General features: G+C 38.4%; 1 long non-coding RNA gene across 2 annotated transcripts; it reads right to left on the reverse strand.

The window, feature by feature from the left end:
* Positions 1 to 235: 235 nt before the first annotated feature.
* LOC114310771 (uncharacterized) lies at positions 236 to 24,555 on the reverse strand. Of its 2 annotated transcripts, XR_014329533.1 has the most exons (6): positions 24,380 to 24,555; positions 22,482 to 22,573; positions 20,775 to 20,868; positions 20,481 to 20,606; positions 2,781 to 2,893; positions 236 to 590 (listed from the first exon to the last, which is right to left on the reverse strand). It is a non-coding gene; the product is annotated as an uncharacterized LOC114310771 (long non-coding RNA). The 2 variants fall into 2 exon arrangements; XR_014329534.1 differs by lacking the exon at positions 22,482 to 22,573.
* Positions 24,556 to 24,984: the final 429 nt, after the last annotated feature.

The raw sequence follows: 24,984 nt of genomic DNA on the forward strand, positions 1-24,984 counted from the left end.
TATTTATTCAACTCAGATTTCTTAAAAAGTGAATCCCTCAATAATAGCTTCAAATAATTAAACAGAACTAATATGAAAGGAGGAAAATAGGAATACCTAATCCCATAAGACTTTGGGGTTTGACCCAATGGTCTAATAGCTACACATTAAGGTGTTGTGAGGGGGAGGTAGGGGTTGAAATTGATAGAGTAACGATAAATTCTTTCAATTGTAATCTAACTATATTAACACTATCTTTGTCTAAACGTAAAAAAATCCCCTAGTAGAGTTTTATATTCTTTAAATAGACGCATCAAATGTTTCAAAGCATATTCTTCACTATTTACATATAACCTATAAAGATATTTCACAATAAAAGAGTTTTAAGGTCAATTTTGTACATCATTATCCATGTCTATATTGTTCGCACCAAGCAAGACTCCAAGAGCATTATTTGCTTATATGTCATTCCTATCCCTTTGTTCATATAAGTATTTGTTCATATAAGTAGGGCAACTTCAGCATTAGGGGAACAGCTACTCTTCTTGGAAATTTGATTGCTTCCAATTCCAAGGGAGAGGGGACCACAAAAATCATACAGAAATTTTGATCTGAAAGAAAATCAAAGATAAGATACACTCTTCCAAAACTAGGAAAAGTTAACATGGAACAAGAACAATAAATATTTCCAAGAATATTAATAAGATGGAAATGGGCATTGCTTGTATTACACAAACTTGTGAATTGACTATTTAAGCCCCATAACAATAGAAATGGCTCCAAATCATAGTGTCAAAGTTGTATTTTTCTTCTTAGAAGAGATCAAAATTAATATATCAAATCAAAGTGAATGGCTTCAGCTTTTGATGTTTCTTGCATTTGGATAGAACTCTCTTACTCTCTTTTAAAGCCATTGTTCAATCAATTTGTCAAATTCCTCTAAACGACCAATAGCTCATGACTACCTTGCCATTCTTTCCCAGAATCAATATTTATTATACAAACACTTTTCAATAGTGTTGGTTCCTATTAGACTATTGATGAGTTGTGATGGACACCCTTTGCCATTTTCCTAAAAACTAGGTGGCCTGAAGTATACGGGCTATGCATTTGGCCACAAGTTCAGTTTTGGATAATGGCAGCCCACAAGTTCAGCTAGGAGTGACATTGCCCAGCAAATTGTCAGGGGAAATTGGGCCTAATTTGGAACAAAGCCTACTAAGTAAGAAATAAAAATCAAGAAGAGAAAGAAACAAAGAATAAGAGTTAGAGTGCAAACACCCCCCCCCCCCCCACCCAAAACAAAAATAAAAATTAACAAGAAAATGTTTAAAAAAAACAAAAGAAAGAAATAAAGAGTGAAGAAACAACAACACGTCAGATCATGTTTGTAGAGAAGATTAAGTGATGCCAAAATCATAACATCATAGCTCAATGGAGCACATCATCTCGAATTGAATGGAGTCAGGGGATTCGCAACTACTATAAAATTAGAATAATGTCATACAAGCATAATTTTTGTGTAAAATTTTAACACAAAAAAAAGATATGACCTTTTGTGGTGCTTTCATTTTAAATCAAAACGACCCACCATTCTGCTCATAATTTCAAAAGTACTACTACCGGGAATGTCAAAAAAGTGGAAAGTTGAAAAAATAATTGCAAACTCATGAAAGTACAAGTGATTTGTGCACTGAATTGTGCAAATAATGTTGTACTTTTATGAATTTGCAATTATTTTGATATTTCCCTTTTTCTTTTTTTTTTATATTTCCCCATTATGTATATGTACTTTTTTTTGTTTAAAAATTATGTTTGTATACTATTTTCTCAACACATAAAAAAAATACAATACTTATGATAACGTGACACATCCCAATCTAGGAGTTTGTTTCAGCTAGCTAGACAAAAATTGCCAAGTAACCAAACCACTAGAGTTTCCTAATAACTATATTGATACAAAGCTGCCAACTGTTCTATTTATTAGAGTTCTCTACTAGTTATATTGTAGTAATGAGTTAGATCAAATGAGACAAGAATGTTACCCTTAACGTGTGCAACTCAATCTCAGTTGGACCTAGAAAAATGCTCCTTGTTAGGAACTCAACAGCAAGTTTTGCTTATAAATACTACTCATTCTTTACAAGCTATTCACTCCTTTATGTTACATGAGCCTTTCACACCATAGAAACACTTTTGATAAACTTCTCTGAAACAAACACATAAAACCCTTTTACTAAAGAGAAAAACAATGTTGGCACTCACTGTGTTGATCACTCTCTGGTGGAGTTCACTAGGGAAGTCCATGCCCATTGACACTACAGTTGCACAAGATGGATCAGGGAATTTCACAAGAATCACAGATGCCATTCTTGCAGCCCCTAACTACAGTAAACGTAGATACTACATAAAAATCAAAGAAGGCTTCTATAGAGAGAACATTTTCGTCGGAGAACAAAAAACAAATCTAACATTTGTTGGGGATGGCTGGAACAAGACGGTGATATCAGGCAACAAGAGCAATGGCACAGGTTTCCAAACCTATTATACAGCAACAGCAGGTCAGTCAACTAATTGATCTTTCGAGTTGAATTTGGATACTTGGATTTTGACTTAGGTTATGAATTCTAAATCTAGGCATCAGAAATCCTTTTAAGTTTGAAATTTTGATTGAAGAGAAATAAATTAAATTAGTAGATTGAATTAAAATTTATACCAGTCCCAACATTAGACTGACATTCTTTTTTCTTTCCTTCATTTATAGGGATAGAGGGTGAAGGCTTTGTTGCACAAGATATTACCTTTGAGAACACAGCCGGACCATACATGAACCAAGCAGTAGCATTAAGAAATTCAGCAAAAAATTCAGCATTCTTCAGATGCCGTTTTCAAGGGTATCAAGATACCCTGTACACTGCAAAAGAAAAATAATTTTTCAGAGAATGCGAAATTTACGGCACAGTAGATTTTATATTTGGGAATGCTGCAGTATTCTTTCAAAATTCTATAATCTACGCAAAGAAGCCTCTTAACTTGCAGACAAACACAATAACAGCACAAAAAAGAGAAGAAGAAGATGAAAAAACTGGTACAATTATAGCCGACCCCATATAGCCAGAAGAAACCTAAATTAACGTGGGCTAATATAGTAAATAGAGATGTGAATCTTCTTAATTTGACTAACCAAATGACTTTTGATAGAGTCAAGTGGATACGAATGATTCATATAGCCGACCCCATCTGATGGGACTTAAGGCTTTGTTTGGTTGGTTGGTAACACAATCATTGGATATCACTCTCCAACAATTTCATTGTAGGCAGTGTATACATGCATAATTAACATTATTTATACTTGGAAAACTAATCCTGTGGATCAGCTTATCAAACCATCCCTTGTGCATGTTAATATTTATTTTATGCTCAAATTCAAAACCTTCGATAAAATGGCTATTAGCAAGAAAAAATAAAAATTGTATTTAAGTGAACTTGGAGCTAATAAAATCGATCATCCATTAAGTTTAAGAAATTTTGTAGTCATTAAGGCCCAGGTAATGTGATATCTCCTTATAAAGCTCTTAATTCAAAAATGGCAAATTTGGCACACCAGTTACAATGAGAATGTGGGACTCTCATCTTGGTGTAAAGATAGACATATATTTACATATTTTCATTCATGTCACACTACTAAAAAAAAAATTTTTTGCGACCGCCACGAGCCGACACAAATAATAGAAATGTGATCACAAAATACCTTTTGCGACCACCATGTGTCGGAAAATAGGGGACGCGAATGTGGGGTGGCAAATACCATTTGCTACGGCAAAGCAACAGTCACAAATCATTTGCAACCGCCTAACCTACTTATGGCGTTTGTTGTTTTGTGGTCAAAAAATAAAAAACTTGTTAACATTTATGTTTCGTTACATGGACTTGGGTATGGGTGTCAGGTGCAGGTATGTATCTAGAGGTCGAACTCATCAAACTATAAATTTAAGGGTAGGTGGACTCAACAAAAAAATGTCATATTTTTATATTTTTAATCAAATATGTGAGATAAAATTGTCTTACATGTAACATACAATGTCAAGAAGTGTAACGCCCTCAAAATAATACGTAAAACCCATCATTTCTATTCATCAGAGTAGTTCTTACAACAGTATTACATGTTAACAACAAAAGCAAATGCCCTATGGGCTTACAGCTTTCCAAGTCAACACTTGGTTACACAAAAGAAGAGTACTAACTCTATACAAAATAAGCCCTTGGCTTGATATACATGTAATACAGACAAAATAAACAAAAAAAAAAGAGTCTTCAACTCTCATCATCATCCAAGCTATGTCCTTGGAGGTGGCATGCTACCTATACCTGAAAATAATGTCCCATATAGGGTGAGCCAACGCCTAGTAGAGATATGCTAAACACAGTATGAGCAATGACTAAGACATTAGCAATTGATAAATGTTCAATTCCCATAAATCATTTCATAAACCATTTCCATTACATTACCACTATGTCTGTGTTTCATTTCATTTTCCATTTCTTATCAAGTTCACAATTCACAACAACGACTCATAACCTGGCCAATAACTTACATGAGACAGTGACTCATATTAAATATTTCCCACTTTACAATAGATAAGCATACAAGTTGTATCAACATTTAAACAGATAAGCATATTAGCTGTATCAACACTTCAATAGATAAACATATGAGTTATATCTACACTTCTTTAGATAAGCATATGAGCTGTATCTACGGAGTTCATCCCCCATCTCCTCCCAACACTATCCGGCTTAGAGGTCCATCCCCCATCTTCCCCTAAACCGCGGAGTACATCCCCCATCTCCTCCTCTACACACAAAGCATATATACACATAGGTCATATACACAATCAATCAATACATAAAGTTAATGTATTCTATCAATCGTCATACTCTATGACACATCCAATTGATTAGTTTTAGTTTGCCTAATCATCATGCATTGTCTACAACAATCAAAATTACCCTCCACCGGTAGCCCAAGCAATTATTTCTAAACAGATAATAAAAGCTTCAACAGATAAAATATCAATGTTTCAAGATTGAGCGATTAATAAATTAAACTCCACCACTCTACTATATAATGAGCCAATTTCATTATTTCCAACTCAGTTCCATATAACCACAATTTTTCCAAATTAATTATACCAATTAATTTATACAACAAATTAGGGTTTTCTACCCCATTCCCCAATATTGACCCAATGGTTTATATATCAACAACCAACAACAATACCATTATTTTGAAACCCAAAATACACATTTAGAATCAAAATAACAAAACCCTCCTTCAACATTTTCAAACCCTAGATCCCTAAATCAAACCATTTAACAAAATGCTCAAAAATCTAGGTCAAAACCCATAGTTGTGAGTAGGAATCCCTACCTCAAATTCGAAGCTCAAGGAAAGAAGATGACGAAACTCGAAGTGCTCCAAAACTCAATATTCTTGGATCAAAACGTAGCCCTCGGCGATCAACACAACTTTTGTAAAGGCCAAAGGTGAGGAAGTAACCCCTATTAGATCAAACCCTAGAGAGAAGGGAGTTTCTAGAGAGAGAGAGGCTCTCAAAATATCTTTTTAGAAAGTAAGAGAGAGAGAGGAAGTGTAGAAAGTGATTCAAAAGTGCCCAGCTGCTCTCTGTAATACGACATTCCCGCTCGAGCGGAAAACACAACGCTCGAACATCAAGAACAAAAAGCTCAGTCCGCTCGAGCGCAAGAAGGTCCGCTCGAGCGCTAAGACACAAGAATAAAGTACATCCGCTCGAGCGCGAAAACCAGTCCGCTCGAGCGTAGATTTCCCCCTTCCAGAACTTACACAGACAAAGCACTACCCGCTCGAGCGCCAACAAACCCGCTCGAGCGCGACCTGCTCGAGCGCAGGAAATCCGCTCGAGCGTAGAAATCACACCTGCAGAAGTTTTGGAGAGGCACGAGATACTGGGAGTGTGTAAAACCCACTCGAGTGCAAGAAGTTCCGCTCAAGCGTACAACTAAAAGCCAAACTCCGCTCGAGCGCAGAATTACCCGCTCGAGCGTAACACCAAAAACCTAGGCAACTAGATTTGAGACTTAGGCTCAACCAACCCGTAACACACCTGCCCAAAACAACCCAAGACTCAAATATAAAGAGTAAAGGATGTAAACAAGGTATACACAACAACCAACTCCACGGAACCTAAGTCTGGATACAACAATTAAAGAAAACGGAAACCGGGATCGCTGTAACCTCTCCCCCTTAAAGAATTTTGTCCCCAAAATTAAACACAAATTTTTTTTTTTCAAAAACAAGTTTTCTTCATTTCCAACAATATTACAACATAATATTAAACATTTCGACCCATTACCGGTCAATCCCATCTCTTTTCAAGAGGCATTTCACATTATACAAGACAACCTGCATTATCAACATACATTCCTTTGAAATTTACCAATTTCGGCTCATTTTCCACAATTCCATAGTACATGCAACATTAATATCATACTTGCATTTTCACAATATACTTAACAAACACAATATTAACACAAACTTCAATTTCAAGGCAAGTTCTACAACTTTTCCATAAACCAAAACATTTACAATGTTTTACAACTTAAGACATATATAATGCTCTTAAAGTTCAATATTATTACAAAATTCCATTACATGATTACACATCAACAAACATGTCCGGATACTTTTCACGGACTTCCAACTCACGCTCCCAAGTGGCTTCCTCCACTCTGTGATGTTTCCACAAAACCTTTACCAAGTGAATGGTCTTGCCTCGCAAGACTTGATCCCGCCTATCCAAGACCCGAATCGGTCTCTCCTCATACGAGGCATCCTCATCTACCTCCAAATCGGTCCAATCCAACACATGGGACGGATCCGGCTCGTACTTCCAAAGCATACTGACGTGAAATACGTCATGCACCCCGAACAACTGCGATGGCAAAGCCAAACGATAAGCAACCTCCCCAATCCTCTCAAGGATCTCAAAGGGACCGATAAACCGAGGGGATAACTTCTCACTCTTCCCGAACCTCATCAAACCTCGCCTAGGTGATATTTTCAAGAAAACATGATCACCTATCTCAAACGCCAAAGGCCTCCTCCTACGGTCGGCATAACTCTTTTGGCGACTCTGGGCTGTAACAAGCCTCCTACGGATAAGCTCAACTTTCTCCGTCGTCTCCCTAACCAACTCCGGGCCTAACAAAAGTGCATCACCCACCTCGGCCCAACAAACTGGAGACCTACACGGTCGGCCATACAAGGCCTCAAATGGTGCCATACCGATGCTAGACTGAAAACTGTTGTTGTAGGAAAACTCCACTAAGGGCAAGTGCCTCTCCCACGTCCCACTAAAGTCAAGGACACAACCTCGAAGCATATCCTCAAGGATCTGAATAGTACGCTCGTACTGCCCGTCAGTCTGGGAATGATAAGCCGTACTAAAGGTCAACTTAATGCCCAAGGCACTCTGTAAACTCTGCCACAACCTAACAGTGAAACGAGGGTCTCTATCTGAGACGATCGTCACTGGGACCCCGTGCAATCTCACTATGTCCCGAATATATAAGTCGGCGAGATGATCCACCGAATCCCTCACGCACATAGGAATAAAGTGCGCCGACTTAGTCAACCGGTCCACAACCACCCAAACAGCATCACTACCCCGCTAAGTCCTCGGAAGACCTACAACGAAGTCCATAGTGACATGCTCCCACTTCCACCCGGCAATAGGTAAGGGTTGCAACAAACTCGCTGGCCTCTGATGCTCGGCCTTCACTTGCTGACAAGTAAGGCACTTAGACACGAAGACTGCCACATCTCTCTTCATACCCCGCCACCAAAACTGGCAACCCAACTCCCGATACATCTTAGTGCCTCCGGATGCACCGCAAGGCGCGAATGATGGAACTCTCGGAGTACTTCCTCTCGGCAAGACTCCGGCACAAACAAACAGTCTCTGTATCTCACACTCAGGTCGGGATACACTGTCAAACCCTTCTCAACCTTCCCACTGGAGATCTTCTCTCGCAGGGATTCTATCTCAAGGTCACCTCTCTGTGCCTCTAACACTTGAGTCACAAGTGTAGGCTGCGCAACAACAGAAAACAAGGCCGCAGCCTCAACAGATTCGCCCAGTAGCAAATCAAACTCGCCCAGCGCACCCAACATCTCCCATTCCCGGATGGCTATACAAGCTACATCACTAATGGATTTCCTACTAAGGGCATCGACCACAACATTGGCCTTTCCCGAGTGATAGTGCAACTCAAAATCATAGTCCTCAATGAACTCCTTCCACCTTCTCTGCCTCAAATTCAAGTCTCTCTGTGTAAACAGATACTTCAAACTCTTGTGGTCCGAGAACACCTCGAACCTCTCACCATAAAGGTAGTGCCTCCAAATCTTTAAGGCAAAGATCACTGCTGCTAACTCTAGGTCATGTGTAGGGTAATTCTTCTCATGTATTTTTAACTGACGTGAGTCATAAGCTACCACTTTCCCCTCTTGCATCAACACACAACCCAAACCCTCTCGTGAGGCATCACAATAAACCGCATAACCCAACCCCCTCTCCGGAATAATCAAAACCGAAGCGGTGGTCAATCTAACTTTCAACTCTTGGAACGACTTTTCACAAGTCTCACTCCACACAAACTTGACCCCTTTCCGCGTCAATCTAGTCAACGGCGAAACTAGCTTGGAAAAATCTTTCACAAACCATCGGTAATACCCAGCTAATCCCAGAAAACTGCGGATCTCAAAAACACTCTTAGGCTGTGCCCAATCTTGCATTGCCTCAATCTTGGATGTATCAACAGACACCCCTTTCTCGGATACCACATGGCCTAAGAACTTGACTTCTCCTAGCCAGAACTCACACTTCCCAAATTTGGCGTACAGCCTATGGGCTCTGAGCAGCTCAAGCACCACTCTCAAGTGTACCTCGTGCTCCTCCTCAAAAGGCGAATAGATAAGAATGTCGTTGTAGCAACCCACATTTCATGTCCTAGTCATGCTTGTATGCATTTATATGTTTTGCCATGTTAAGTTGCTATAACAACCCATAATCATGTTGTAGTCCTGTTCATGTTCATTTACATAGCTTTGTCTTGTTAAGTTTGCATTCATGAATCTTGTCTTGCCTTGTGGTTATGTGTTATGTCTAAGTGTTGCGTGCATGCTTTGTCCCTTTCCTGCTATGTTAAGCCTAGATCATTCCAAGCTGAGGTCATCTTCAGTCTAGAAGTATCTTGGAACCCCTTTGTTTGACCTCCACCTTCGCCCTGACATGTTGGCCGAGATGTGTATTATCTAGGTCGAGATGTTACCTTTGCACCTGAGCGACCTTGTCCTGGAGAGGTATGACCTAGACCGAGGTGTGGCACATCTAGGCCAAGGTGTGGCACAACTTAGTCAAGAGTTGTCCTTCCTAGCCGAGGTCATTGTTACCTTAGTTGCCGAAGCCTTGTCCTTAGCCGATGTCACCACTTGCCGGAGTGCCATTCCGAGTAGCTTGTTAGATACACTTTGTCATAGTGTTGTCTTGTCAACCTATCACCTTTTTGAAGAGAACCAACCAGTCGTTGCCACGTGTCCGAGCTGGGAGTTAAGTCAGCCGGTAGAGAGAGAGAGAAGCCTATCATTTCTGTATCCATGTTTTGAAGAGGAGAGAGAAGCTTTAGAAGAGGGAGAAGAGTTCTTGAGGGAGAGTAGACTTCCAAGCTTGATCCCTAGAGATTGAACCGTTAGATCCGTGTTCTAAGGTTAGATTCTTGATCTACCCATGTTGTTCTTTATGCTTATGTTATCGCATTGCATGATTGAATATGATTTGTAAGCCATGCATTGTTTTGAAGTTCGGTTTTAGAAAGAGGAAATAGCATTCATGTGTTCTTCAAGAAAAGTCATGTTTTGATCCGAAAGCTCTTACCTAGATTCATGTTTTTGTGTTTGTTTTCATATGATTTTCAAGTATGGGTACCCAGGTCCATGTTTTCGAACTCATAGCATGAAATCCCAGATTTTGTAAATAAAGGAGTTATGATTTTAGCATTCATGTCCTTCATGATCTAATGCTCATGTTCTTCCTGTTCTTCACGGGTGGAAACCCAGATCTCCAGACCTCACTTCCCGAGGTGTAGTCGCCGAGATCACTCTCACCTAGACCTCACACTTAGGCCAAGCATCGTATCTCACCTTGGCCTACCTTGCATGATCACTTACACCTTTAGTTTGTCTTGTGCGCACCTCGGCATGCAGCCGCACGCCGAAGCCTAGGTAGCCACACCTCGGCCAGGAGGTGTGGGACCTCGGCAGAGACCTGGTTGGTACTCAGCATGTCTTCCTGACATGTAAAACAGTGTTTTGACTTCCAGCATGTTTTCCCGAGATCATTTGCATGCATGTGAGACCTGTTTTGAGAAGTATGTTCAGTGTACTTGCCACGTGTATGTAGGACTTGGACCTTGCCTCGATCCCGACATCCCAAGAACTAATGTGAGTGGTATTTTTAATAAAGCTATGTTATGAGGTTTTGATAAAGCTTTGCCTTGTTTTAATAAAAGTATTTGTTAAGCATGAATGATATCCCTATTTTATGTATCAAGTATAAGCTTTATTTTGGACGACATTCTTGGAACCGTCCTTTCGTGTTAGGAGGCGTTAAGCCTAAGTAACGCCGTCCTTTCGTGTTAGGGGATGTTAAGCCTAAGTAACACTGTCCTTTCGTGTTAGGGGACGTTAAGCCTAGGTAACATAGTCTGTACATGCCAGGGGACTTTAAGCATTTATGGCACTAGTCCGTACGTGCCAGGGGACTTTAAGCATTTGTGGCACAAGTCCTTCCGTGCTAGGGGACTTTAAGCCTATGTAGCATACTCCTTCCGTGCTAGGGGACTTTAAGCCTAGGTAGCACCGTCCTTTCGTGCTAGGGGACGTTAAGCCTAAGTAGCACCCTTGTTAAGATATCGGCCACCGACGGACTATGAACGGGTGTGCTCGATGACGAGGTTATGCTTTTGTTTTGCCCGGAATGTCATCACCCCATGTTTTAAGATTTGACGTATGTTAAGTAAGTAAGTAAGTTTTGGAAAACCAAGGTTCGATTGATGTTTTGTTTCAAGCCAAGCTAAGCTGTGTTATGTATGGTTTTGACAAGGATATACTATGTATTGTTTTAAAAAGATCTCGGGTATCATTCATTTAACCCCTTTATTACTTGTACCATTCACTGAGTATCCAAGCTCACCCTCCCTATGTATATATGTAGGTAACAAGCAAGAAGTCGACTTCGCCGAGATGTGTGTTTTGTGTGCATCATATGTCGGCTATAAGGATGTCGGCAATCTTGAAGTTTATGTATTTTGAACATGTCGGCTTGAGAAGCATTCTTCCAAGATGTAATATGTATTTTTGTACTTCAATTCTATTGTATTCAAGTTCTAAAGCTATGTAAAGATGTATGCCGTTCCATTTGACTTATGCACTGCTCTTATGGACCACTTGTATTTTAGATTATTGCTTCCGCATTTGTGAGCCCCCTATATCTATACTCTGATTGTGTGTGAATTTTGAAAGTTGGCCTTTGGTAATCTCGGATTACTGGCCATCACGGCACCAAACTACTAGGGGCGGTTTGGGGTCGTGACAATCGTCCACGAAGACAACCACAAATCGATCTAGGAATTCCCGGAAAATTCGGTTCATCAAGTCCATAAAGACTGCCGGTGCATTAGTGAGCCCAAATGGCATCACCAGAAACTCATAATGGCCATACCGCGTACGAAATGCCGTCTTCAGAATATCCTCCTCCCTGACCCTCAACTGGTGGTAACCCAATCTCAAGTCTATCTTAGAGAAACAACGGGAACCCTTCAACTGGTCAAACAAATCATCTATACGGGGCATAGGGTATTTATTCTTAACCGTTGCCCGATTCAACTTCTGATAGTTGATACACAATCTCAAGGCACCATCTTTCTTCTTAGCAAAGAGGGCCAGTGCTCCCCACGGCGAAACACTAGGGCGAACAAAACCCTTATCTAGCAATTCCTGAAGTTGAATCTTCAACTCACTCAACTCGGCTGGGGCGAAACAGTAAGGTGCCATAGAAATCGGCGCCGTGCCGGGCACTAAATCAATAGAGAACTCTATCTCCTGATGAGGTGGCAAACTAACGAGATCCTCGGGAAAAACATCCGAATACTCACAAACCACTCTCGGCAATACAATCTGGGTCTCGTCACACTCACCACTCATGAAGCTAGCAAGTAGACCACTAAGCTCACTCCGCCCTTGCGGATCATACAACGATGGCAAAACACTACCAACCCGATCCCCCAAGAAATGGAAACACTCCCCGCTCAAGGTACAAACTGTAACCCTCTGGCGGTAGCAGTCAATAACAGCCCGGTATGATGATAGCCAGTCCATACCCAAAATAACATCAAAACCCTTCATGGGCATAACAACAAAGGGAAAAGGAAGCCTACGGTCGGCGACCTCTATATCACAACCTCTACATCCATGTTTCAAAATCAATTCACCCCCAACAGGTGATACTACACAAATAGGAGATGCTAATAGTGCCAACTCCAACTCCAACACAGATGCAAATGCAGCAGATACAAAAGAATGAGATGCACCCGTATCAATCAATACACTAGCAACCGAGTTGCAAAACAGAAATGTACCTCTCACAACTGATGGAGCCGGTACATGATCCTGCGTGGTAATAGCATACACGCGCCCTGTAGGCCCCTGATCTACCTACTCACCTCTAGGAGCAAAAGACTGCTGCATAGACTGGGATGACGAAGCTCATGGATTGGCCCTCGAGGCCTGCACAGACTGAGCTGGCTGATAACTCTGCGTCTGCCTAGAACCAGACGCTCCCGAAGTGGCACTCAACTGTGGGCAAAACCTCTTCAGGTGCCCAGGTTGACCACACTGATAACAAGACAAAGGCTGGCCCCTGCCCTGACTCTGGCCCTGAGGTCTAGCTGAAGAAGAAGCAGCTCGTTGACCCCCTCCCTTTTGTGGGCAAACCGAAACCTTGTGACCCAGCTGGCCACACTTGTAACAGGTGAAATTCCCCTGACTGCCTCTCCCAGAGCCTGCACTCGGCACTGGAAAGGTCGATCTAGCCAAACTACCCTGAAACTGCTGAGGGTTAGAACCCCTCTGTCTCCTACCATCGCCCTGGCCATCTTGGCTCCTCTTGAAGCCTCTCTGTCCTTCCTCCTCCTCCTATATCATAATCTCTATATGAGCTGCAGCATCCACCAAACGTCTATACTCCCGAATAAAAGGTCCTCCAACCCTCAACTCGAGTCCTCGCCTCAACTTCCGCTCAAACTCAAAACAACGGCATTCCTCGGACGCCACAAGCTCAGGTGCAAACCTGGACAGACTGGTAAAAGTAGCCTCAAACTCGGCCACTGACAAGCCCTGCTGTTTAAGCTGGCAAACTGTTCCCTCAGCTTCTCCCTAGCAGCTGAAGATAAAAATTTTTCCTGGAAAACAATCACAAAAGCCCCCCAAGCACCACCAACACTGCCCTTCTCGTACTTCCACCATTGACCCGCATCTCCCTTCAGTTGGAAGGATGCCAAGGTCACCTTTAGAGCCTCGTCCTCGATGCCAAGCATCTCGAACGTCTTCTCCATCTGTTCCAACCACTCGTCAGCCTTAAGTGACTCTTTCGGATCCCCAACAAACTCGTCCGGGTTAGACCGGAAGAACTCCCTCTTCAAGAAAGAAGGCCCTACCTCAGCACCCTGATTCTCAGCTCTGAGAATACCCAAAGCTCCTGCTATCTCACGGGCCAAGGCACTCATAGCCTGCTGACCCACTGGTTCGGCCGCATTGGCCTGACCAACTCCCTCCTGCACTGCCGGAACATCATCCGATAAAGGCATCTCCTGCCTACCACGCCTGCCACGCCTACCACGTCCTCATCCTGACGTCCTAATAAAGGTAACCAAGACTATTAGAGCACATAAAGGTAACAAATGTGTCGAAGCTACAACCCTCACGTCCTAATGCATGGACAACTGTAATTCATTCCACATAAGCACATAAACACATAAGCACTTACGAATTTCATCTCCGGATAATGACAGTCCCGAAGAGTTACTAGAGTTCCGGTTAGAAACAGCATTGATCAAGTGCTTTTCCAACAAGACTCCCAGAAACCCAAGGATCCAATCAACATCCTAGAAACTACATTCCATACCCATATAGCCACATAAACATGTTATCAATTAAACACATAACATATGACACTACATCTAAGTCTCTATGAAGCGAGACAAACCCATTGTGATCCTAATCATTTCCCACATACCCAAAGTATTTGAACCCGGTACGCTCTGATACCAAGTTGTAACGCTCTCAAAATAATACATAAAACCCATCATTTCTATTCATCAGAGTAGTTCTTACAACAGTATTACATGTTAACAACAAAAGCAAATGCCCTATAAGCTTACAGTTTTTCAAGTCAACACTTGGTTACACAAAAGAAGAGTACTAACTCTATATAAAATAAGTCATTGGCTTGATATACATGTAATACAGACAAAATAAATAAATAAAAAAGAGTCTTCAACTCTCATCATCATCCAAACTATGTCCTTAGAGGTGGCATGCTACCTGTACCTAAAAATAATGTCCCATATAGGGTGAGCCAACGCCCAGTAAAGATATGATAAACACAGTATGAGCAATGACTAAGACATTAGCAATTGATAAATGTTCAATTCCCATAAATCATTTCATAAACCATTTCCATTACATTACCACTATGTCTGTGTTTCATTTCATTTTCCATTTCTTATCAAGTTCACAATTCACAACAACTCAGAACTTGGCCAACAACTTACATGAGACAGTGACTCATATTAAATATTTCCCACTTTACAATAGATAAGCATACAAGTTGTATCAACATTTAAACAGATAAGCATATTTGCTGTATCAACACTTCAATAGATAAACATATGAGTTGTATCTACCCTTCTTTAGATAAGCATATGAGCTGTATCTACGGAGTTCATCCCCCATCTCCTCCCAACACTATCCGGCTTAGAGGTCCATCCCCCATCTTCCCCTAAACCGCGGAGTACATCCCCCATCTCCTCCTCTACACACAAAGCATATATACACATAAGTCATATACACAATCAATCAATACATAAAGTTAATGTATTCTATCAACCGTCATACTCTATGACACATCCAATTGATTAGTTTTAGTTTGCCTAATCATCATGCATTGTCTACAACAATCAAAACTACCCTCCACCGGTAGCCCAAGCAATTATTTCTAAACAGATAATAAAAGCTTCAACAGATAAAATATCAATGTTTCAAGATTGAGCGATCAATAAATCAAACTCCACCATTCTACCATATAATGAGCCAATTTCATTATTTCCAACTCAATTCCATATAACCACAATTTTTCCAAATTAATTATACCAATTAATTTATACAACAAATTAGGGTTTTCTACCCCATTCCCCAATATTAACCCAATAGTCTATATATCAATAACCAACAACAATACCATTATTTTGAAACCCAAAATACACATTTAGAATCAAAATAACAAAACCCTCCTTCAACATTTTCAAACCCTAGATCCCAAAATCAAACCATTTAACAAAATGCTCAAAAATCTAGGTTAAAACCTATAGTTGTGAGTAGGAATCCCTACCTCAAATTCGTAGCTCAAGGAAAGAAGATGACGAAACTCGAAGTGCTCCAAAACTTAATATTCTTGGATCAAAACGTAGCCCTCGACGATCAACACAACTTTTGTAAAGGCCAAAGGTGAGGAAGTAACCCCTACTAGATCAAACCCTAGAGAGAAGGGAGTTCCTAGAGAGAGAGGCTCTCAAAATATCTTTTTAGAAAGTAAGAGAGAGAGAGGAAGTGTAGAAAGTGATTCAAAAGTGCCCAACTGCTCTCTGTTATACGACATTCCCGCTCGAGCGTCAAGAACAAAAAGCTCGGTCCGCTTGAGTGCAAGAAGGTCCGCTCGAGCGCCAAGACACAAGAATAAAGTACATCCGCTCGAACGCGAAAACCAGTCCGCTCGAGCATAGATTTCCCCCTTCCAAAACTTACGCAGACAAAACACTACCCGCTCGAACGCCAACAAACCCGCTCGAGCGTAGAAATCACACCTGCAGAAGTTTTGCAAAGGCACGAGATACTGGGAGTGTGTAAAACCCGCTCGAGCGCAAGAAGTTCCGCTCGAGCGTACAACTAAAAGCCAAACTCCGCTCGAGCGCAGAATTACCCGCTCGAGCGCAGAATTACCCGCTCGAGCGTAACACCAAAAACCTAGGCAACTAGATTTGAGACTTAGGCTCAACCAACCCGTAACACACCTGCCCAAAACAACCCAAGACTCAAATATAAAGAGTAAAGGATGTAAACAAGGTATACACAACAACCAACTCCACGGAACCTAAGTCCGGATACAACAATTAAAGAAAAGGGAAACCGGGATCGCTATAAGAAGACATTTATAGCAATTATTCAACAATATGTACATATAATAACAGTGTTATATACAATTATATAAGAAGTGTCTGTTAAAAAGTAGCCGACACATATCCTATACATACCTATACCCTTGTCCGAGTGTTGAGTGTTCGACACAAATATTTGATTTATTTTGAAGAGTCCATATAAGTTGTAACATAGCGTTTTGGCAACCATCTTGGTACCGTTGCAAACAGTCTTCAATGAAATTTCATAAAAATGCTAGAAGAATATCCTTATTATAAAAACAATTATTTGCAAATTATTATTTATTATAAAAATCGTATATACATTTGCTACAAAGAAATCAATTGCAAGCACCTAACGGCATTTTTAATGAAAAATAATATAAAATTAACAAATTAATTTAAATCTATAATAGATATATCAACCTAGTTTCACATATATATTCAAATGTTATATGCGATAATAATAGACAAATAAAGTAATAAATGTAAAGAGTTATATTTGTGAAGAATGTTCATACATGTATCACATGATATATAATGAAAGCTATGCCTTTCAAATGTTGCCATGTGTCCATGTAACAATCTACCATCTGTCCTCTCCAAGTAATATGTCTTCTATTTTCTCTATTCTATGTCATTTTCTTTTCCCAACAACCTCTCAAGTTTATTTATTCTCTTTCTTTTTGTCTTCTTTTGCAATATTTGATTCTCCATGTGTGATTGTTTTGTGATTTTTCATCTTTACATTAATTAAACTATTGCTTCTCTTCATTTTTACATTAATTAATTAAACTGTTACATCTCTATTAACTTTGCATCTATTCATCTTGCTCTAATCAATAGTATGCTCTAATTTGTTTTGTAGACAGTTCTTATATGTAAATTTCTTATTTTCTTATTGGTTTTTTTTTTTTTTTTGGGTAAGATTTTGATTATTTGTTCCAAGAAACTCCTTGTATTATGATAGTTGAACTTTGCAAAATATCATAATGTATAATGATTCTGGTTTAGACCCGACCTGTTTATTGTTTTGGATCCGGGATTCCTTGTATTATTTGGTTGTTTATATCCTTATTCATCTTATTCTTGATTGAGTTTGGTTGTTTGGATGTCTTTGTTGCATTTGGAATAGGTCGGGAGTTTGTTTCTCAATAGAATTGTTGCCCAGATTTTGGTCAGTTTGCTCGAGCAGTCTTTTGGTCACTCGAGCAGTCCTTGAGAACTTCCAATATATTTGCAGGTCTGCAAAAGTACTGGGAGGGTGTTTTTTTTTCCCGCTCGAGTGGTGTTTCTTGTGCTATAGCGGTCCTTCTTGCGCTTGAGCGGTGTTTGCGAACTCTCTGCAAAAGTACTAGGAGGCGGTGTTTTATGCTCGAGCAGTCATTTTGTTCGCTCGAGCAGTGTTTTGGTCGCTCGAACGGTCTGCGCGTATATCAGTTTGTAATAGCTACTTTTTTAGTCACTTTTTCATATTTCTCTCTCTCTAAACATTTCAAAAACCCTAAATCTAGACCTTTTCTCTCTAAAACTCATCTTCAACCTCCAAATACTCTCAATCTATTTATCTCTACACTCTAGTCCCTTTGATAAAAAGGTAGAGCTCACCTTGAGCTTCGTTTGAATTGGAACAATGCTGGTTTTCGGCTTCATCGAGGTTTCTCCACTCTCTTCCTTACCTTCTAGCTTTGAGGTAGGGATTTCTCCACACTTTCGTATGGTTTTTAACTTAGTTATTTGCTTTTCTAAACAATATTGTGATTTGGAATTTTTGGATAAATCCAAGGTTTTGGTTTTGAAATCAAAAGAGGGGTTTTCAAAATGTTTGCTTAGGAATGATTGTGGGTTTGTAAATGTGGTTGAGTTGTGATAAAATGGTGAATTTTTATCCTTGGAATTAATTTGTAAAGAAAAGGGAATTTTTTCCTAAAATGTGAATACTTGATTTTGTAAGGAGGAAATGAAAATTATGTTGGGTTTTATGAAATTGGAATGATGATGATGATGATGATGATGATGATGATGATGATGATGATGATGATGATGATGATGATGATGATGATGGTGGTGGTGGTGGTGGAGTTGAATATACATTATCACTCCCATCTTGAAATTTTAGAAAGTTTATATTTATTGAAAATTATCTATCTGTTTAGAGATATCTGTTTTGGGCTATCGGTGGAGGATAGTTATGATTGTTATAAAAATTGCATGAGAATTAAGAGAATTGAAACTAATTTCTCATATATTTGTATTGAGCATTGTGCATACTTAACACATTAGAAATGTATATTTTTTTTTTTTTGAGAAAAATAGGTGAATACTCTGGTGAATCTGGGTAGGGGGTGTGATTGTGGTATTATTGTTGGCCTGTGTATCCTTGGTGAAAGTCCAGAAACCCGCACGGCTAGGTGCCGAGCCTTCCGGTTAATATCAGTAAAAATAGCAATTGGTAGTACTTGTATAGCCTACTTGCAAACACGTACCTAGAGATTCCCAGAGTTGTATCCACTGCCCTGTTTTCTATTGCAAAGAAAGTGGTTTTCATGAATTGTGATATAATCAGACATTGCATGGTTTTTGGAAAGAGATGTAAACATTTTGACACGAGCATTGCATATGCATTCACCTTATAACTTTGTTAAGATTCATACACTGTGTCAGAGTATCTCTACTGGGTTTTGGCTCACCCTAAGTAGAAAACCATTTTTAGGTGTTGATAATATGCCTCCGCCAAGACCATAGCTTGGGAGGACTTGGAGCCAAGAGCTTCTATTTGTTATTGTTGTAATTACTTTGTACAAGCTTAGGGCTTTATTTGTATTGAATTTCAAACTTATTTTTGTTGTAACCAAGTATCGTCTTGAAAAACTGTAACCATTAGGGCATTTATATATCTGTTTAACTTTGGCAAGATTTAATATCAAATGAATTTAAATTTACAAAATTAATGTCATCACTTTTAATTACGTCAAATTGTCAAAAATTACTTTTAATTACTTACCAAACACAATATTATGATTGTATTTTAAAAAATAAAATTGATTCACTTGCTAATATAATATTTTCAAACTTAATTTAATAATGTTTGGCTTCTAAATTTAAAAGTGATTTACAGAGAAATATGTTATACATTAAAACCACATATACATAAAACAATTTCAAACATAACCATTGGATTCAACAGGTAGAACACTAGTATATATATATAATTTATACGTGTGCAAGCAAAATATAAGCTTCCATACATGCAAAACAAATACCCATCAATCATTCTTAAAAGTGTTTGTACAAAACACTAAAAAATGTAAAATAAATAATTATTTAACAAAACAAAAAAGAGGAGCATATTCTCAGTTTGGCTTTCAACGGCACCCGCTTGATTATGTCAACTACTCCCTCAACAAAACTTGCAACAAAACATATATTAATATTAAATTTTACACTATAATCTTAAATATATATATATATATATTGATAAATTACACTATAATCTTAAATATGCCTTTTAATTTGTAGTTCAAAAATAAATTTGCGCATTATGTTTGTGGTTATGACTTTTTTGATTTAGAAATATTACAAAGAAAAAATACATAACGTTGCCACAAAAATAGGAAACTGTTTAGTGAACTACAAATTGTCGTAATCAAAAGATTGCAACCTTAATGCATAGAATGCAATCTAGTAACAACTGACCCAAGTGAACTTAGTAGAGCATATAGCACACCAGATATTCCACCTCTCTCAAACTGGCAAATAGTGAACGAGTACTACTGAGGGAATTGCCATATTAATAGACAGAGTGAATACAATGATCAATGGACAATCCAATGGCAAAACCTTATACCGTATTATATTCATACCAAATTGACATTAACGCTTCAAATATAAGAAGTTACTAGACAACAAAGTTTAGTGTTACAAAAATGTACCTAATAAACTAAGCGTAGATTTTCCAATCAGGATTCATAAGAAGCTCTCTCTTTAAATCCATTTATTTTCTAGCACTATGCTTGTCCTTTGTGTGAGATTCCAAAGCATTTTCCAAGTTAAATGACCTGCAAAATCATAAAGGTTGCTTATTAAGAAAAGGACTCCATAGTTAGTAGTTTAACAACACAATTATTTAAGTGCAGCTCACATGTGCATAACCATACTATTCTTGATAAACCTGTGCCTATATATGTACACATGTGCTTAAGCATATTATTCTTGACAATCCATACCATTGTCTTCCCATCTCCATAACTAGCCCTCCTTTCTGAAACCAAATCCCTTCTAGCAGCAAGAAAACCCTGACCCATTCTCAGAAAGAATGAACTGAGGAGAAGAAAAGAGAGTAGGATTAGAAGAAAGAAGATGGGCCTTACTGTGATAAGTGAAATCAACAGCTGAAAAAATTGTCATTTTGATCTCAAAGATTCACATCACTAGCCAAAAACTAGGAGACTAATTTTCGCTGTCTCTCCCAAAGCTCGTAAGCTAACAAATCAGAGGGTTCCATATGCACCTCTGCCCCCAGCCCCCTTATTTTTCAGTCGCAACTGGAGGAACTAGAAAAATGGAAGGGTGAAACAAATGTTGAAATAGATAGTACGGCAGAAGAAAATAACAATTGTGTATCACTGTCTCCATCAGTGTCTCCTAAATATGTCAGCCCTTGTGGTATTATCTACTTCAAAACAGGAATGGTTAAGATTGACTAGATGGCATGAATTCATAATACTGTTTTACCAAATTCCTGCTTCTTATAACATGAAGATAAATTTTGTGAAAGATATGCCATCAGATCTGCTGTTCAAAAGGAAGAAAACCAATGAACTTTTAAGTTTCAAAGATAAAGATGTCTTTGGATCTTAACTAGCGGTGAGACAGAGTAACAACTCACTTATTTCCATAGCCTTGTGTTATCAAACAAGTGCAGAAGCATTTCTCTCTCATGTTACCACCCGCTGGCTTATTGCTTTTTCATACCCACACAGATTAATAAATCATCATTAATGCACCCTGGTACCAATGTACTTAAATTTTGAATTATAATTATTTCCGCTTGTGAAACAAGGTAAATAGGAGGTCGATAAGGTTAGACTACATTAAGAGTTGCAAATAGCAATATCACATATTACTTATCTAGACTGACTGTGATGGAAGAGTTTAATAAGTAATCTGGTTTCCTTTTTGGACAGAATAATGAGTTCAAGACCAGAGTTTAAATCTAGTGGGAGGAGAGGATATTATTTGTCGAATGAGTTTTCTACATCCAAGATCTACGGGTAAGGTTACATTTAGCTATTTGGGAGGGTCAAACTATGACAAGAAATAATATTGGTCAGAGGTTCAAATTAGAAAGAGGAGTGATCCAGTCAGATGGGTTAGAGCTCTCTCTCATATATTCCTTTCCCCAACCAATCTATTTGGCTCACCGAGCTTAATTTGAAGCCACACTGATCCAGATTCTGCTCTCTCATACAGAACTAAAATTCAAGTTCTCTTCATTCCCCTTATAGTCATCTAGCTTTCTTCTTGTCCTTTCTCCTTGGTGTTTACAAAGCATCAAAGGAGTTGCTACCAAGAAAGTTTCAGAGATCAGCCCTAAGATTTGTTGAAATCATCAAGCAGCATAAGCATCAACTCTGCATAAACAGATGTTGGAGAGTGCAAAACTCTCTTGCATGGCTCGGGAAACTCCTTGCCAAGGGCTTGTGCACCCCTGAGGATTGATCGGGTAGGGCTTTGATCCAGACACCCCAGTGCCAATCAAAAAACAAAAAAAAAAAACTCTCTCGAATGGCTCGTTAAACCCTCCTAGTAACATGAACCATAAAAAAGCAAACCAAAAGTGTAAGTTGAACGCAAAGGGACAGTACAAAGCTACAGCTCATGCAGCCATTTGATGATCTAGTTAATGCTCAAATAAAAAAAATGAAGTTTACCACTTAAAGCCATGAGGATTCTTTTTGTGATATCCACCCACGATTACTGCAAACTTCAAGTTACATGAGATGATGAAGCATGTCAAAGTGCACTGTCAAGTTGTTGATGATAAGACAATAAAAAATTAGAATGTCATAATTTTATTTATTTATTTATTTAATTTTAATTGTTAAACTTCTCGCAATGCATGTTAAGTCAAAAGCTAGACAATTGATAATTTTTAAAACTAAGGCATGATAAAAATCAATTTTCCGGTGCAACAGGAACTGTTGACAAATAATATAACTGAAAGAGGAAGACAATAATTATTCCTATTCTATTGATAACACAAATTGAAAGGAGTAACAATTGAGGGTTAGGGTTCTTGATGGAGGCAAGTGACAGCAGCCTACAGGAGATGAGGAAGAGATGCCTCTAAGCCCAAGTTGGATTTGGCATGCATTGGATGATGAGCAACTCATTTGGGACCGTGGATAGTTATGTCTTAGGCTTATGAGTCATGTTCTATTATTATTATTATTATTATTATTATTATTATTATTATTATTATTATTATTTAGGGTATTTTGGTAATTTCATAATTTCTAGACATGGGTTACACGGGTCACCTATGGATCATCTTGTGGGTCAAGTTATTTAATTAGGTTTTATTTATGTTTCATATTTGATCTTACATTAGTTTTAGAAGTCAAAGATATTATAATAGTTTCCTTTTTTTGTTCTAGTTGGTATAGGAAGTCTCTTAATTCTATATAAAGTCATGTAATGCTATTAATTCAATCAACAATGATTCATACCACTAAAAAAAAGACCACTAATAACACTAATGTATTGGGGATGCCAAAAAAAAAAAACAAGGCATAGGCAGTGGGTGGGGCAATCAAACCCTAGGTGTGATGCCTAAGAGATTCTAGGAATGATTCCTAAATCTATCTTCTTCTCCTCCTTTGTTTCTTTCTTAAATTTCAGCACTTTCAGCCCCAGAACAGCCCTCACAGCACTGTCCTGCATCAGTTCTATTCTAGTGTTACTAGAAAACATTGATAGCCTAGAGAATTACATTTTGGAATTCACGTTCCAAAGCATGATACACTTTCGTTCCAAAACTATAAACTTAGCAATCCAAAGCGATCCCATAGGTTTTTCCCAATATATTTCCTTATAATTCCCTTATGAGCTTAAAAAATAAATAATTAAAATATAAGGTGAGTGAAATTTTGAAATGACAAAACGTCAAACATAGATTATAATGCTCATAGAAATGTGTTGCTATATGATTATTTATTTTTATTTTATTTTTTTAAAAAAAACTACATTTTATTAGATGTTTAAAAGTTAAAAAAATTTCTCTAGACTGAAGTACCTTAAATTCTTATAGTGTAAAGAAGCCTACTCCCGTCATACCACAATTTAGAGTATGTGAGATACTACTTTCCCCTTCCCGTTCCACATACCGGAGCAATCCATGTTCCAGGAAATATAGCTCTATTCCGTCTCTTTCTCTGTGTGTAAAAGGATGTCTCTCCACTCCAGTCTCCACATATTTATATATGGTATTAATTAAGAAAGTATAAAGCTGAAAGCTGAAAGGGGTGTCTTGTGTAAAAGGAAAAGTTGTAAGAATAACTCCTAGCAGTATTTCCACTTAGGCAAAAGCCACTGCCACCATCTACATCTACATCTACATCTACATCCTACATCTACATCTACATCTACATCTACATCTACATCCTCAAGCAATCAACATAGTATAATAATCCATACACAAAGCCATTTAAAACTGAAAATAAAAGCTCTAATCATGAATTAATCATAAATTACACACAAACAATTCAAACTCGGCTAATTAAATGAAAAACAGTCAAGAAAAGGAGAAACATAAATAACAGAAAGATACCTGAATCACCAGAGACGAGACAGAGAAAATCAATTGGAGAAGAAATTAATGCCCTTCCAATATTAAACAAAAGCTGAGATCGAGAGAGAGAGAGAGAGAGAGAGAGAGGGGGATCCATAGCCGAGCGCGAGAGTGAGCTGACGGTAGAGAAAGATAGAGCAATGAGTCACATAGGGGAAAACAATTTTACATATATATATATATATATATACTAGCGGATGCCACACACGATGCGTGTGCTATTCAAATAAATGAAAATAAAATAAAAAATTTATTATATATTGTGTGTTAGTCAAGTAGTAAGAGTGTTATTTATTTGATACAAGTCTAAGGTTCAAATTCCCTCTACTTATCTATCTAATTTTTTTTTTAATTTTAAATTAAAAAAGTGCACACGTGGCAGCATAAGAAACAAAGTTTCAAGACACCATAGGAGGTGTTCACTTTATAATAGTACTAGTGGGTGGCACACACGATGTGTGTGCAATTTAAATAAGTAGGAATAAACAAAATAATAATAAAATTAATACTATAATGTGTATTTAGCTTAAGTGGTATGAGTCCTCGTAATTAAACCCATGGTCATGGGTTCAAGCTTTTTTTAA

The sequence above is a fragment of the Camellia sinensis genome, chromosome 5 (genome assembly GCF_055761805.1).
Source record: "Camellia sinensis isolate YWXY chromosome 5, ASM5576180v1, whole genome shotgun sequence".
NCBI classification, from domain to species: domain Eukaryota; kingdom Viridiplantae; phylum Streptophyta; class Magnoliopsida; order Ericales; family Theaceae; genus Camellia; species Camellia sinensis.